The sequence below is a fragment of the Gorilla gorilla genome, chromosome 5, assembly GCF_029281585.2.
Source record: "Gorilla gorilla gorilla isolate KB3781 chromosome 5, NHGRI_mGorGor1-v2.1_pri, whole genome shotgun sequence".
Lineage (NCBI taxonomy): Eukaryota > Metazoa > Chordata > Mammalia > Primates > Hominidae > Gorilla > Gorilla gorilla.
The window spans coordinates 174420846-174435208 of record NC_073229.2 but is presented as its reverse complement, the minus strand read 5'-3'; positions in this window follow the sequence as shown (position 1 = coordinate 174435208).

Sequence of the window (14363 nt, the reverse complement as noted above, 5' to 3'; positions counted from 1 at the left end):
TTACAGTTCACTGGGCCCAGTATGAAAGCAGGGTGTTATAGGTTGAACTGGATACCCCCAAAAGATGTTAAAGTTCTAACCCCTAGCACCTGTGAATAGGACCTTATTTGGACATAGTGTCTTTATAGATGATCAAGTTAAGATGAAGTCATCAGGAAGACTCTAATCCACTATGACTGGCATCCTTATAAGAAGGGGAAATTTGGACATAGAGACAGGCACTTATAGAGGGAAGACAATGTGAAGACACAGGGAGAAGACAGCTCCCTACAAGCCAAGGAACGCCTGAGGCTAAAAGCTCAGGGAGAGGCATGGAACAGATTTTCCCTCAGAGCGCTCCGGGGGAACCAACCCTGCCAACATCTTAATCTTGGGCTCTGGCCTCCTGGACTATGAGACAATAAATTTCTGTTGTTTAAGCCACCCAGTTTTTGCTACTTCGTTTATGGCAGCCTGCAAACTAATACACTAGGCTAATCATGATTGTTTTAATTTGGAGGGATTCTTTTCCAGAAGGCAAAATCTTATTAATTATATATTTATCAATCTACTTCCAATGTGTACAATTATTCCTGGTAACCCAGGAATCTGGAAAATATCTGAGGAAGAACAATCTGTGAAGTCTGGATTTCCTACAAGTGAAGAATGTGGGGCTCAACACAAAAGAATTTAGGGCATATGTGTACATGATAATAGGAATAATAGCTTACATTTATTGGGTATTTCTATGTGCCAGGCACTGAGTGAGTTAAGTACCTCATATGAATCAACTCATTCAATTTGCACAACCACCCTATGTAGAAACAATGATCACCTACATTTTTCAAATGAAGGAAATGGAGCACAGAGAGGGTTAGGTACTCGCCTAAGGTGGCACAGCTGGAAAATGGAGAGGCTACACTTGGAACCAGACAGTCGGTTCCAGAGCACATCTCTTATGGCTGGAAAGGCCTGGCAGCCACTGTTTTATAAGTTATGGTTAATTCCATGACAAGCATCTGTGAGATAATAAGGTGGGCTTAGACATATTCCTTGGACACATGGTTACTGATGACCTACCATAGCAGGCACTGTGCTGGGTGCTGGGATCCAAGGCTGAATGTGATGAAGACCCACTTTCAAGGGACACATTGTCAATGGAATACAGACCACTGCAGAAATCTTTAGTTTCACCTTTTAGCCCTCTATGTGTTCATTCTTACTTCTGCCAGCCACAAAATTGAGACTTTTTTTTTTGAGATAGAGTCTCACTCAGTCGCCCAGGCTGAAGTGCAATGGTGTGATCTCAGCTCACTGAAATCTCCACCTCCTGGGTGCAAGCAATTCTCCAGCCTCAGCCTCCCGAGTAGCTGGGATTACAGGCACCTGCCATCATGCCCAGCTAATTTTTGTATTTTTGTAGAGACAGGGTTTCACCATGTTGGGCAGGCTGGTCTTGAACTCTTGACCTCAGGTGATCCACCTGCCTCAGCCTCTCAAAGTGCTGGGATTACAGGTGTGAGCCACCATGCCCGGCAAAAATTGAGACTTTTACTAGGAGAATTTCTATGGTATACTTGTGGTGGTTAGCTTTATGTATCAACTTGGCTAGGCTATAATACCCAATCATTGAATCAAACACTAATCTAGGTATTGCTGAGAAAGTACTTTGTAGATATAGTTAACATCTATAATCAGTCAACTTTAAGTAAAGGAGATTAATCTCAATGATGTTGGTGGGTGGCCTCATCCAAACAGTTGAAGGTCTTAAAAGCAAAAACTAAAGTTTCCCACAAAAGAGAAATTCTGCATCAAAACAGCATCATTAGCACTTACCTGAGTTTCCAGCCTCCAGCCTGCCCTACAGATTTTGGACTTTCCAGTCCCCACACTCACATGAGCCAATTCCTTAAAATAATACATTTTTATAAATACACATAAGTGTGTGTGTGTGTGTGTGTGTGTGTGTGTCCTATTGGTTCTGTTTCTCTGGAGAACCCTGACCAATACAACCAATGGTCTAGTTAAAAAAAAAAAAATCATAGGATTAAGTAATTTTTAAGATTTGGCCGTGAGTCTCAGATTTATCACATACCAGATCTGGGCCCTTCAAAAATTTCAGGAAGGCCTAAAATTGTCTTTGAGCTTTAAATTCTTCATCTATAAGGGGACAATAAATTTTTTAAAAAATAACAGTATTCGCTTCACCTGCTCCACAGAGTTGATGAGAATATCAAATGACTTTTAAAAAATTAAAACAATGAAATGCCACACTAATGTCAGTAATATTAAATGCCAAGGGTATGTTTTTTACAGATGTTAGCCAAGGATTTCTTTTTCTTTCAGAGTTTGCAAAATTGGCCTCCAAGTGGAACAATAAAATGAGGTGCTCATCTTCAGGTGGATTGAATGCAGACCATGCCCAGCTTGCGGACACTGCGGGCCAGCTCAGGAGGTAGTCACTATACTGCCACTGCCTGGGCTGTCCTTGCCCCTGGCACATGGAGGACTAAGTAAGACAGATACAGGGACCCGTTCCTGTTTGCTCACTGCTGGCATGGAGACAGAAGGAAAGGAGGTATTTTCCATTTTTCCTGCAATGGCTTTATGAGGTGAGTGACCCGAGTCAGCATGGCTACTCCTCAGTCCTGTGGTGGAACTGTGTCCAGAACTGTGGCTGCACAGAATGTGTGTCCGGGGCGGTTCCTTCCCAGCAGCTGAGCAGGCCACTGAGTGATTTGAGAGGCAAGGAAGGAACCACCTGCACCTACCACATAGCCTGAAACAGGCCTTCAAAGATGTGCATGCTGTTTGCTGAGGTAGGCACAGTGTCATTTGGGAGAAGTGGTACCCAAATGGTGCCTCCTTGTAGAGGAACAGATGTGGGGAAAGCCAGAGGCAGATCCAGAGCACAGAACACCAGTGGAACCAGCAGAGTGTGTGCCTGTGAGTGTGGCATCCTATGCATACGGCATCCTGTTCACACAGAATCCAGTGCACAAAGCATCCTGTACATGCAGAATCCTGTTCACACAGAATCCTGTGCACAAAGCATCCTGTGCATGTGGCATCCTGTGTATGTGGCATCCTGTACATGCAGCATCTTATGCATGTGGCATCCTGTGCATGCGGCATCCTGTGCATGCGGCACCCTGTGCATGTGGCATCCTGTGTATGTGGCATCCTGTGCATGCGGCATGCTGTTCATGCCCCATCCTGTGCACATGGCATCCTGTGCATGCTCCATCTTGTGCATACATGCAGGGGTGCAGGATAGAAGGGGTGGTCCAGTTGCGCAAAGCTGTCAGGCAGCAAGCAGCCCTCCTTGCTGTGTCTGGGACTTGCTCTAGTTATCTCCTTGTCTACATGACCCAGAGGCCAAAACTGCCTATTTTGCCAAGTTCCTCTGGCTGCCTGGTGGTGACTTTCCTGTTTGCTCCCACCTCATGCAGTACAGGGAGCTCAGCGGCCATTGTTGTCAGAAGGCTTTGTGGTAGCAGCCTCCAGTCTACCCCTTTGCCTTAATGAAACCAATGACACCACACCTGTAGGGCCACAGGGCCATGTCACATTTCCCTGGTCTTCCAGGATTCCAGGTTTTATCCAAGCCAACAACTTGATTTTGAGAACAAGGTGCTTTCTTCTCTAATCCAAACAGGGCCAACCCATTCCCCTCCTGTTATTCTAACTTAAACATTGTCAAGTGTGACTGGCATGAGCTTGTTGGAGGCCCCACTGCCAATGACCTGGATTCTTTCATTTTTTGAAAGTTCCTGACTATATGTTTTTCTTTACAAATATTGATGCTTTATTCATGACTTTGTCAACATTTTATTTGTTTTTCAGGACTGCCTCCATTGCCCATACATTTTCTACCCTAGATAATCATAAAAACCAGAAGCCTTAATTAGCATCTCCCAAAAGAATGCCAAGGAATTCCAGCATGCCGTGGCTATGTGTTCAGTGAGAGCTGTCTGTCACATCTGTCCTGATAACGGCATCTGTTCTGGAGCTGAAACTCTTGTGGGGAGCACAGTTCCCACACTGGACAGCCTGACAAGGCCATACAGGTTTCTGGAAGCAGTGATGAGCTCATTGTAGAAGGATTTTTTTTTTTGACATGGAGTCTTGCTCTATTGTCCAGGCTGGAGTGCAGTGGCACGATCTCAGCTCACTGCAACCTCTGACTCCCTGGTTCAAGCAATTCTCCTGCCTCAGCCTCCCGAGTAGCTGGGATTACAGGCACATGCCACCACACCCAGCTAATTTTTGTATTTTTAGTAGAGATGGGGTTTCACCATGTTGGCCAGGATGGTCTCAATCTCCTGACCTCGTGATCTGCCTGCCTCAGCCTCCCAAAGTGCTGGGATTACAGGTGTGAGTCACCGTGTCCAGCCTGTAGAAGGATTTTATACAGAGACAGACTGGCATGCTACTCCTCAAACATAATCAATAAAAATCTGAGTTCAGGCAAGAAGTGCTTGTAATATAAAGAAATGGTGCAATGGGCAAACTGCGTGTCAAAAAAAGGCAGAGTGAGAGTGGCGGGAAAAGTGGTCACAGACGACCAGGAAGAAGAGGGAGGTGACAGACTTTGCAGCTGTAAAATCACCTGGGAGCATTTGACAATATCTAGTCAATGTAGAGACATGGAGCATCTCACCTCAGCAATTCCCAGAGCAGGGTGAGCACACCATGCCGGGCCAATCCAGCCAGCAGCCTGTCTTTGTATAGCGCTAGAGTTAAGAATGACTTTTTAATATTTTACAGGGTTATGAAGAAGGAGGGTGGGGAAGGGGTGACAGAGCTCGGATGAGACCGAAAGCTTAAAATATTTACCATCTGGCCTTTTACAGAAAGTATTTGCTGTGGAGTTTCCCAAACATGCAAGGTCATCTTAAGACTCACCTGTGGGCACTGAATGGCTCATGAGTGGTGGATCTACCACGGAGTAGGCTCAGGGATCTGTGTTTTTAACAATGCCCCTCCCCACCCCCACCGCAGGGGTCCTAGGATCAGGTGACTTTGGGAAGCACTGCCAGAAGGCAAATTCTCACTGCTGTGGACACGAGGCATCCTGGAGGCCCATCCTAGCATTGTGTTAGGAGAGGCCAACGCATCCATCCGGGAGAGATTAGGCCTCTCCCTTAGAACAGAGAAGGTGGTCACAATGTTCAACACAGAAGACTCACATGTAAAAAGCAAGGTGCTCAGGCACATAAAGTATGATACTATTTTATGAAGTTTCAAATGCATAGGTATGGACCCTTCAGAAGGAGTAAAAAAAAAAAAAAAAAAAAAAAAAAAAAAAAAAAAAAGATGCATGGTAAGGATTCATATCAACTTCAGGTTAATAGTTACCTCTATGGAGAGAGAGGAAAGGGTCAGGGACAGGTACCAAGAGGTTTCTGTCTCATCTATAATGTTTCATTTCTTAAGTGAAATGTCAAGTAGAGAGAAATAGAGACATCTTTCAATATTATTTCCTAGATTTTTCTGTACATCAAAAATATTTTATTATAATAATTTTTTAAAAATTACTGCTTGCAAGCACAATGGCTGTAGTCCCAGCACTTTGAGAAGCTGAGGTGGGAGGACTGCTGGAGCCTAGGAGTTTGAGACCAGCCTGGGCAACATAGCCAGACCTAATCTCTAAAGAAACATTTTTTAAATTAGCCAGGTGTGGTAACAGGTGCCTGTAGTCCCAGCTACTCAGGAGGCTGAGGGGGGAGAATTGCTTGAGCTCAGGAGTTTGAGGCTACAGCGAGCCATGATCATACCACTGCACTCTGGGCAAAAGACCAAGACCCTATGTCCAAAAAAAATAAATTACTGAGTAATTTTTAGCTCTTAATTGCAGGAAGCTGGAGTCTTTTAGGGATAATATGTGGATTGCTGGAAAGAAGCTCCACATTTTCTGGTGTCTTTTTAAATGATTATGCATAAAGTGATGAAGTTTTTTTAAATCAACTGACTTTTGCTAATTGATTTGGAGGAAGGGTCAACAGGGGGGAAGCATCCTTTATCTCTTCTGCAAGACCTCCTCTTATATTATAGGAGGGAACATCACTTCCATAAGGTTCTGGAGGACCGGGAAATGCCAGTCAGCATCTTTATTAAATACCATGGACAGGTGGAGGCAGATTCAGGGGAAAGGTAGAATATCCAGGGGTGGTGAGAAGCAGGCGGTGGTGATTTAAGAGAGAAAGCAGACTCTGCACCTAGTAGCAATCTCAACAACAAAGACACATCAAGAAAGGAAAAAAATATGCACCCTGAGACAGCATGGGAAGAAACAGTAGAGCAGGTGCTTCCAGACAAAATGAGCAGATTATAGCTACCAAAGAATGGTGAGACCTGCAAATAAAGCCTCAGGGCCAGGAGCAAGAATTCTGCTAATTGGAATACAGAATTTAAGAGGTGAACACAGCACACAGCCCCAAAGGGACTGACTGCAGGTTTAATTAAAGATGATCTTCCATAACCTTGTCCTTGATTTAACAAACAGTGTCTCTGAGAAATGCTTGAAAAAAAAACACGTGTGCCTCCATAGGTGGGTTTCTTGTCCTCTGAATCTTAGATATGGTGGGCCATTTTCCCACCTATAATTTGGCCCTCTGGGATGGCTATTGGATTTAGGATTCTTGCTCAACTACCACTCCCACTCCCTGGCCAAATATGACCCCAAGAGGGAGAAACAATAAAACACATTTCAAAAAAGTAGAAAGTGTAACACAGAGACAACAAAGATACTTTAAAAATTTTTTTAAAGTAGAAAGTGTAACACAGAGACAACAAAGATACTTTAAAAATTTTTATTTTTCCAGATCCTTCAAACTCTTGACTATGGAATGTGAGAGCTTGAGAATTCTGGGGTACAGACACTTGTCCTAGGGGACAGATGCTCTATTCCTGCTTCTAGAGACATCTAATCATGGCGTCACAGACTTAAGGTGTGCCGTCAGCTTCACTGAACTTCTGCTGGTTTCACACTCATGGTTTATCAGATCAGATGAATGATAGAAACAACTCCAGAAGGACGAACAGGAGAAAAAAGAAGAAGGTCCTTAGTGGTCATTACTTTTCAAACTGGATATGAGCAAGAAAAGTATTCTAAGTAACTGCATGCAGGATCTTCCTAATTATGTAAGAGTAGTAAGGTGCTTTATGTATCTATGCACTTATATACACATGAACTCTAATCTTGCTGTTGTTTACATTTTACAGACGAAGAAAACAAGGGGCAGATACCTAAGTCAGCACTGGGAACCACATAGAAAGTAAAAGCAGAGCTGGAGCTAGATTCAGATTTTTTTTTTTTTTAAAAGATAGAGTCTTACTCTGTTGCCCAGGCTGGAGGGCAATGGCATGATCTCAGCTCACTGCAACTTCCACCTTCTGAGCTCAAATGATTCTCCTGACTTAGCCTCCCCAGTAGCTAGAACTGCAGCTGTGTGCCATGGTACCTGGCTAATTTTTGTATTTTTGGTAGAGATGGGGTTTCACCATGTTGCCCAGGCTGGTCTCAAACTCCTGACCTCAGGTGATCCACCTAACTCAGCCTCCCAAAGTGCTGGGATTACAGGTGTCAGCTACCTCATCCAGCCCTAGATTCAGATTTCAAGATCACTGCTCTTGACTGACTGACTGACTGATCGACTGATTCATCGATTGGCACCACATCTTTGTAGCTACTTAAGTTTCCAAACTAATGAACATGACTTTTCCCCTGTATGTGTTCACACTGTGCCAAACCTTTTCACATTAATTGCTCATTTGAGCCCTTCTACCCTGTGGAATTGTCAGGGTAAGTGTTCTTAAGTTTATAGATAAAGAGAATCCCAAGAAGGCCAGACAGATTAAATCACTTGCTCAGACACCAGGCTGGGCTATAATAGGCCCAAGTATTCTTTTCACTCTGTCAGTCTCCTGTAGTCCACTAGAGGCCCACAGAAAATCACAATGAAGACCATACCCTACTCCCCTGCCCCTAACCCCCTTGCAATGTGTTCTGGGCAAGACCCTTCCCTGCAATATATTTGCATGGCTTGATTAATGTGTTCTGTGGAGGAAATATTGAGATCAGTGTACCTGAACCACAGACTGCTTAATCTAGCACCTAATTTAGGGCTTGCCTTAATACATATATGATGTATGGTTTGGCTGTGTCCCCACCTAAATCCCATCTTGAATTCCCATGTGTTGTGGGAGGGACCTGGTGGGAGGTAATTGAATCATAGAAGCAGGTCTTTACTGTGCTGTTCTCGTGATAGTGAATAAGTCCCATGTGCTCTGATGGTTCTATAAGGGGGAGTTTCCCTGCACAAGCTCTCTCTTTGCCTGCTGACATCCACATAAGATGTGACTTGCTCTTCCTTCCCTTCTGCCACGATTGTGAGGCTTCTCCAGCCATGTGGAACTGTAAGTCCATTAAACCTTTTTTCTGTATAAATTACCTGGTCTCAGGTATGTCTTTCTCAGCAGCATGAAAACAGATTAATACAATATACATACCACAAGATAAGAGGCAAAAGACATGATCACCCATGCCTCCCTATCCCAGGTAACAGTCTAACTTGGAGTCTAAGTTCCATGTATAAGCACTAGCTATACACAGTTTAGCAGAATTGGCTTTGTAATCAGATCACTGGCCTTGAAATAGAAGCTTTATCATCTACTGAATGTATGACCTTACAGTACTTACTCTCTCCAAGCCTCAGTTTCCTTATCTATATAATGGGAACGACAATCCCCTCCTGAGGCAAGTGTAACTATGAAGATTCTGTGGACAATAAACTCAAGTGCACGGTACGTGGCACGGTAAGCGCTCAATAAAAGGTAGCTGATGGCCCCATTACTTGCAGTTTGAGCTTGCAGATTCTTTTCTTTTCCTTTTTCTTTCTTTTCTTCTTTTTTTTTTTTTTTTTTTTTTTGACAGGCTCTCACTCTCTCACGCAGGCTGGAGTGCAGTGGCGCGATCACAGCTCACTGCAGCCTCAACCACCAGGCTGAGTGATCCTCCTAGCACAGCCTCCCAGGTAGCTGGGATTATAGACACACACCACCATGCTGCTTAATATTTCATATTTTTTTTTGTAGAGAAGGGGTCTTGCCATGTTGCCCAGGCTGGTCTCAAATTCCTGAGCTCAAGAAATCTGCCCACCTCGGCCTCCCAAAGTGTGGGACTATAGGCGTAAACCACTGCCCCCGGCTGGGAAGAGATTCTTGATTAAACCTGTGTGTAGTCATGTGAGCTGGACAGGCTGAATGGGCGCTGCATGGGGTCATCCAAAATTAATAGTAAGAGGGAGACTCCGGCTCTTCCTGGGCCTGTTCTTGCCACAACTGCTTTGGATCATTCTGCAGAGAAAAACTAAACCCGGCCCTTTTGTCAATATATTACAGAGGGAAGCCAATTCCACCCCGGCCCCTCATTCTTCAACATATTTTTATGGGTGTATTTACCACTCCACACTGTCAAGGGCCACCCTAATCCTTCCTGCTGGGGCTAGATAGTATTTTTGTCCAATTTTTTCACATTCCCCAGAGCCACCCTTGTAGATCAAGAGATTGGGTTCCCAGAGGCTGCACCTCAAGCCCTGTGGCTACTAAAACCTCATCCTGTGGGGGCCTGCTGACTTCATCACTTCTAATAACCTGAGCTCATTTCCTCAATGAGGAAAATCACTGGCACTACAGCTTGGCCTTGGGACCACAATTTAAAAAGAGTCGGGGCCAGCACTTTGGGAAGCCAATGCAGGCAGGATTGCCTGAGTCCAAGAGTGAGACCAGTCTGGGCAACATGGTGAAACCCTGTCTCTACAAAAAATACAAACATTAGCCAGCATAGTGGTGCACGCCTGTAGTCCTAGCTACTCAGGAGGCTGAGGTGGGAGGATTGCCTGAACCTGGGAGGCAGAGGTTGCAGTGAGCCATGATTGCACATTTGCACTCCAGCCTGGGTGACAGAATGAGACTCCATCTCAAGAAAATAAAATAAAATAAAATAAAAGTCGGGAGAAAGATGGGGCTGCCACAGCATTATTACAAAAACCTGGAATGCGGCATCGTGGGCAAGCTTCATCCATCTCCTTGACAGCTACAGGTAATTTGAAAGCTTTTATGAAGCCTTGGCTGGAAAACCAATGAAGCTTCCAAACTCAGGCAATGCAATAGAAGCGTCTGAACAGTTAGTCATAAAACATTCTTTCCTAATCCACAGAAGACATTAACATTTATTTTTCCAATTACCAATGAATAATCCTCAAGGGCTTTTCCCTAAAACTGACAACACAAAAATAATTACTCTCTTAGTAATGAAGTGAGTATCCAAGGGAGACGGTTGGGTTGATGAATGATGATCATTTTAAAGCTCCTTCATTTCTGCATGGTTTTTGCCGGATTAATCGTCATTGAATGAACACTGAGTTTATTTGTTGTTGGCAACAAAATGGGAAATTCAGCTCTTGAAGGGTTTCTGCCTTCAGGCTCTGGCCTCATTAGAAACATGGCTTTCTCTGTTTCATCATATGGTTGAGTCATTCTTCATCTCAGGTGGTGAAAGGGTGAGCGGTACTCAAGCAACAGCAGTTTCTGTTCCTAAGGTTAAATGTGCAACCTACTTTCTCTGTACAATAGCCCTAAGAAGTATCGTTAGTGTTTCTTCCAAATAAAAAGCGTAAGTTAAGGAGCAGTATCTTGGATCAAATGACTCTCATGATAAGACACGAGGAAAAAGAGCAATTGCCTTCCTTCTAAAAGTTATATTTTAAGGATTTTACATTTCCAGCCCAAATAAAATGCAATAGCTTTGTTTCCTTGCACAGCTATGACACCATAAAGAATGCACGAAGTGTTTTGTTAAGGAACAGGGCATCATTCTTACTCTTCCCGCCTTCACTTCTTCCTGGAGATAAGACGACAAAGTATGGACTTTCCTCCCATTCATTGCTCTGTATTGCGTGGCAGTATTCACATTTCTGTCTTAATTTGTTTGTCTGATAGCCTAAACAAGATGATGGAAGCATAAGGGAGTGGGTTAGGGCATTGGCAATTGAAGTTGACGTGATGCTGAACGGGTTGGAGGCAAAGTTACACCAAGGGCTTGTAAGCATGAGAACCCACAGGCGAAGCAACCCAACATGGAGTGCAGGGAGGAAGAAGGGAGCTGGAACCCATCTCCTGAACAAGCCAGTGTGTGCCTGTGAGCGGGTGGGGATGGGCCCGTGCAAGGCTCGCTGCCAGGCAGGCTGTTACTTGCTGCTGGGGTGGTGTCCTGGGGAGAAGTGATCATCTATGGAAGGAATTCAGCAGAGTGGATGATGTGGGAATGAAGGAGACCAGGAAATCCGATCAAGGTGAAGGCTGAGCCTGAGGATGGGAGGCAGAGCTTGACCCTGGCTATTCCTGGGACGCCCGAGCCCTGGCTCCCTGGGTGGCTGCAGTCTCCTGTGGGCCTGGGCTCCAAGGCTCTGGGTCCTGGCTCTTCACCTGTTCGAGGTATGGACACTTTGAGACCCCAATGTGGCATGGACCCTCCCACACATGTTCATGCCTGTCTGCTGCTCTCTGGCTCTCTTCCTTCCAGCATCCTGTCTTGGGATCACCATCTCTCTCTGTTGCTCTATGTGTGGCTCACCTCAATCTGTCTCTCCTTTCTCTCTAAGTTCCATCTCCTACACAGTTTCAGAGATTATGAGGACCTCACTAAGTCCACATGAACTATAATTTTAAGACATCCTAAATTAAATATTTAAGTAGGGAGTTTCCCAGCTCTCAAATAAGCACAGATGTTTCAGATAGAAAATAAGATTAGGAGAAAAAAAAACTATGCATTTTTTTTAAATCAGTTTGAGAGGTTTTGGTTAATTCTCTCATCACCAATTACAGAAAGAGGTGATTCTCTATGGCTCTGGGGTATTCTGTGAGGATGAAACACTATAGATTACACATACTGATTCCCCATGTTGAGATTACAGCCAAAAAGAGCAAGGTGCTACCCTAAGTGCTGTAGAAGGATATTTAAGAAAAGACAAATAAGCTTATTTGTCCCTTATCCATGAGCTATCAGAAAGGAGGTCTGAGTTAGAAATGTTCCCTTTTAAAAGTCGAATCAACACCAAAGGAGTAATTTTGTGCTACTAACAACAGAAAACCAAATAGTAAATCACTCACCCTCAAGCATCTTGTGACCCGGAGGGTGTGTTGGGTTACACTTTATGTGAATCATTTAGCGACCTGAATAGAATCAATCTGGTAGCCTCAGATATTCCCTGACTTCAATTTCTATTTTTGGTAACCACTGGGTGGGCCGTGATACTGCAAGTAAGTTCACAAAACTGCTTCTAGAGATTAACTGGGGAATTTCAAAATTGCCAGTGACAATGCACCACTCATATGTAGATACATATTTTAAACAGAAAGATTCGAGGCAAGAATCTTTGCTTGTCTTCTCTGCCTCATTCTACTGGGTAATTTTGCGTAAACTCCCAGGACAGTCCATCTCTCCATCTCTCTTTCATGAGTCTTTTCACCCCAGGCAACATTCGCTTCACATTGCTAACAATGAGGAAAAGAAAAGGTGGCTTTTGTGAAATTAAATTCCTTCCACAGAACAACCACTTCCAGGCATGAAATCTCTTTAAAGGAAACTTCCGACCCTATGCATTTGAAAATGATTAATCAATCAGAGTCTAAATATAAGAAAATGTCTATTAATGACAAAAATGATTCAAGTCCTATTGAAAGAGACCAAGACAACTGACCATTGTCAAGATTTGTATAGGGTCTAAGGTTTTACACTCATGTAAGCTAACAAATTAGCCTGTCAGTTTCATAGATGCTGGTAGAAGACGCTACATTCCTGAGTCAGAGAGGAAGGACAGTTACAGCAATAGCAGTGGCTATAGTAGTGGCACTTCTCGAGCCCCAGTTCTTCTAGGGTGTTGCAAAGAAGGACAGATGACACCCGTGCGTGCAGTGGGTCGCATCCCAGGAAAGGGGCTCGACACTTAGGGAACCCATATCTTTTATAATAGACAGCTTTGCTCTGCATGGAGACACTATCTCTAACTTCCAAGGCTGTTTGCTATACATATAAACATTCTTGGAAAAAGGGTCTGGAACAAAGGCAGTCTCACTCACAAGACATGCAGAAGCATGAGACCCATGTAGAAATGTCTCCTAACAACTTGAACACTGAATTACGATTAAGTCTATACAGCGCCTATGTTTAGAATGCACTCTTCTTTACCCTCTGTGCCTGCTGGAACTAATTACCTCCTAGAATCCACTGGAACAAGGTGAGCCCAAAGAAGGCCACCCCGCTAGTTTCATTTACACCCCACCAAGGAGACTGAGCATGAAGAAAACACACACCAGACACTAATCTGCCCTTATTTATCCAATTGACTCAATAAAACAACAGAAAAGCAGGTTTCTCAAGGACTTCGTTTGTAGCTGTTCTAGTATCAGTCTTATTGAAATGTCTGCTAATGTGTTGTGATGGGAACACCCACAGAGACACGGGAGACAGAGAACAATCCAGTCTTAAAAGAACAACCCATCCCCAGGCAAGATGTTCCAGTCAGCAAGAGAGAACTGGTTGGCCTTCATGGCCGCACAAGAAGGCTATTAGTGAAGCATTTCCAGCATTTGTTTCTGAGTGGGGTTGGGTGGGAACTCCATGAAGCCTGCACTGTTCTTTCTCACTCATAGAAGATTGAGAAGCCACTCCATTTTCACAGGCAAATTACAAACACACAGTGGGTTGTACTCCAAGCCCTCAAGGAAATGAGACTAGTTCTGAGGAATAACTCTCCAGGACTACACTATTTGGGTTAAAATTAATTCAAGCAAAGAGAAACCAGTAGGGGAAAATAGTGGTATGCTTGTGTCCAATTTGAAAATGGCTTTCAGAAAGTTCCAACTACCCAATAGGAGTTTTGTTTTCTTAGACAACAGACAAGGGTCCCTGCCACCCACAGCACTTCTCTCTTAGGCTATGCAGCAGCACTGAAGGGTGCTGACTCCTTGACCCTGAGCACCCAAAGACAAGAGTCAAAGGAAGTAGATAGGGGCCATAGAGGGACAGATATGACTCATGACTACACAGGCTCACTCTCAAAGTGGCTAGATTCCAGGAAAGGTTCCCAGGAAGCAGAGGGAAGCCCCAGAACCTTTCACTCAGAGGCAAAAATGGGGTGGCAGAGTAGGGATGGGGATGTGTCCAGTAGCTGTGGACCTGCCACTCTCTTGCTAAACAGCAGTCATGTCAAAAACAGCTTAGGTTTCCAAAAGCTGATTTTGCACAGCACACAATCTTTTATGGAGACTTTAGGTGATTGTCTTAGGCTGTTTGTGTTACTATAAAGAAGTACTTGAGG